Consider the following 3187-nt stretch of genomic DNA (forward strand, 5'->3'; position numbering starts at 1 on the left):
GGGGTCCAATAGTGGATGATGTAATCGGCCCCGTAGAATAAAGAATGGATGATGAGATGGAGGAGACGGATGACCCAATGGGTTTCCTCAATATAGGCTCCTTTGAAGGTGACTTAGATATGATGAGTCAGCCATATGACGAATCGGGCTATCAGCATGCTGATGAGGATATGGATGATTTGCCCGGGCAAGAACATCCTATCAGGGATTGCAAGAAGTCTCTCTTCATGAAATCCTCACGGGACACGCCTGAAGATGCCGCCTCAACACAAGCTGAACTAGCCGGGGGTCGTACAGTGCTTAGCCTGGCAACACTGGGGCAGGGGTTAAGGAAGGTTCTGGAAGGTGTGCCCAAGAAAAAGGAGAGGAAATGATCGGCGAAGATAGGCTCAGCTGCCTGCAAACAAGCCAGGGCACATATATAGCAGCCAAACAATGGATTCTGAAGAGGTACCCGTCAAAGGTGCGGCCATTTTTCGTGTCACGGACGAGCCGATGCTACCACCGAAACTGCTGGAGGCACTATCAGGGGATCTCAGGAGAATGCACGACCATGTGTTGTCGACTGAGAAAATCCTACTAGCCTCGAAGGATCCAGGATATCCGACATACGCAGCTCGTGTGCCTTAGGGGAAGTGCTACATCGACACACGCCCCGCAGAGGTGTTCTTCCTGCGGTTTGACCATATCTTTGAGATGTTTCTGACAAGGTGACTCGATTTTACAATCATCTGCCTTTTTGCGCTACATGTGAGCTCCGCCATGAAGAGAGAAGAAGTCTCGCAAATCTATGTGGAGGATCCTTACTACATGCATGAGTCCTTCTAGAGTCTCGGCGACTCTGAGCGTGAAACTGCTAGGGAGTACCTCCAAAACTTCATGGTATAAAATATGGACCAGGAAATTGTCCTCCTACCTTATCAGCCAAAGTAAGTCATTTCTGGACAACCCTTTTTTACATTTCAATCATTCCTTCTCGCTCATATGGAGAATAATTTGAGGTGTCTTTTTCCCCGTAGCAATGAGCATGCTGTCCTTATCGTTCTTTACCCGCGAGTCTCCCACGCCGTGTATTTGGACCCTACCAGAAACTACAAGAAGAAGGACTACACTCACATAATGAATATTCTAGATGATGCTCTCGAAGGCTTCAGCTTTAGGGGTGGCCATGTGCAGATCAGGAAACAAAGGAACAAGAGGATGGGTTTCGCGCATAGAACTAACTTTTGCTGCATCCATGTCCCATAACCAAGCAAGAAATATGGATTCTACATCCTCCATCTCTTGATTGAGTTCAGCACGGAACACCAAAAGCTTCGCATCACAAACAGAAATGATGATCATATCCACAAGTGGGTAGAATCTCATGGAGAAGCGGATCATAAACTTAGAGATGAATTCTTTCGCATCCAAAGGGACATTACGACGAACATCATGAAAGAAGTCGTCGATGAGAAGGGGATGTTCCACCACGGCCCTATATCATGAGCTGACGTCTGAACTCGCATAGGCATGCAACATCATGACCTCACACCGTTCAAGAAGCTAGGGTCCATCCTTGATGATATGGAAGGATGGAACTTCTACTAATTTACGATGCTGACAATGATGATATGTGTCAATTGAACTTGCATACTTTCTGTAGCGATGAAACTTTGTGATGTCCACGGTCCCTGCCGAACTTGTGTAATGCTACTTTGTTAGTTTGGGTATGATGACCTGCATACCTCTAGTTAATTAGTTTGCATACTGTATGTTGCATCCAGTTGCTAACCCTTTCTTTTTCCGTGTTGCTCTAGTATATTTTGTTGCATATGATTGTACATTCTTTTGATGAAGATGCATCTCTAACAGGTACCTAGCTTCTTGATGGCGAGGTGGCAGTGCTATGTCGTGTACAAACGGAAGGTTCCGCTGGTGTACAACGAGTGGCCTGAGTGTCAGGCGCAAGTGAATGGGTTCTTGGGCGCCAGCCATAAAGGCTTCAAAAGCAGACAAGAAGCTGAAGCTAGTTACTTGAGGTTCACGCTAGCGTGAGAGAGGACTCGTAACCACCGCCTCATGTACTGCATAGTTCCGCTCTCACTCATAGTGATAGCTCTTCTTGCGTATATACGTGTTTAGATGGATGGTGATGTATTTACAAGAGTATTCGAGACTTGTATCGCTATTTTTGAAATGATGACGAGAGACCACTTCCTGTTGGATGATGATTATGGTGATGACCACCTTGTATCGCTATGTATATGCTATGATTACATTTGTATGTGTATGATATGCTAGAGATTATTGTATAAAGCCCAAAACAAAATTCAGCAACACAAAATGTGGATTTAAAAAAATAACAGTAGCACGGGGTATGGCATTAGCAGTAGCGCTCTTCTCATAAGGGCGCTGCAGCTATTATCAGCAGCACCTTTTTGAAACAAACGCTGCTGCTATCCCTATTTAGCAGTAGCGCTGGTCAGACCGCACTACTAATAAGCATTAGCTGTAGCATCGTATAAGTAGCATCGATACCCGCGCTACGGATAAGCATATAACCCGCACTACTGCTAGGCTTTTCCCTAGTAGTGGTGGATCAGATCATTCTACACGGCGGAGCTCTCCGCCCTCGAATACGATGGGTGATAGGTCTCTCTTACACCTCGCCTAGCTGCCACGTGGGGTGGTGGATGCAGCGATGACTCGGCAGAACCGCGAGGTGAGCGTGCCCCTCGCGGCGGAGGCCACTGACGAGCCATAAATGGCAGATCTATGTTGGCAGCACCCCGAGCTCGTGGAGACTTGGCGGGCCATCTTCGTGGAGCATGGCAGGGATGTCATCATTCTCTCCAACGATGAGGTGCAAGGCAGCGATGAGGTGGGAGAGGAGGAGAGGGAGTTTGACGTTGATGAGTGGCGGCGAATCCTCCCCGGTGATTATGATGATGACACCGGCCTGGACCTATGTCTCACTGGTGGCGGTCTGTCAAGGCAAGATTGCTCGACCTTTACTATGGCAAAAATGGCAATGATGATGAGTAGTCTAGTGAGGTTTATAGTTGTAGTTTATGTTTAATGTTCGGTTGTCCTAACTAATTTGAACTTATGTTTAAATGTATGCAAACTTCAATGGAATTTTGATTGAATTATGTTTACCACGCTAAGTTTAAGGGATCGGCTAGTGCTGGAGAAATGCCCTAGA

This window comes from Triticum aestivum, chromosome 3B, assembly GCF_018294505.1.
Source record: "Triticum aestivum cultivar Chinese Spring chromosome 3B, IWGSC CS RefSeq v2.1, whole genome shotgun sequence".
In the NCBI taxonomy this organism is placed as follows: Eukaryota; Viridiplantae; Streptophyta; class Magnoliopsida; order Poales; family Poaceae; genus Triticum; species Triticum aestivum.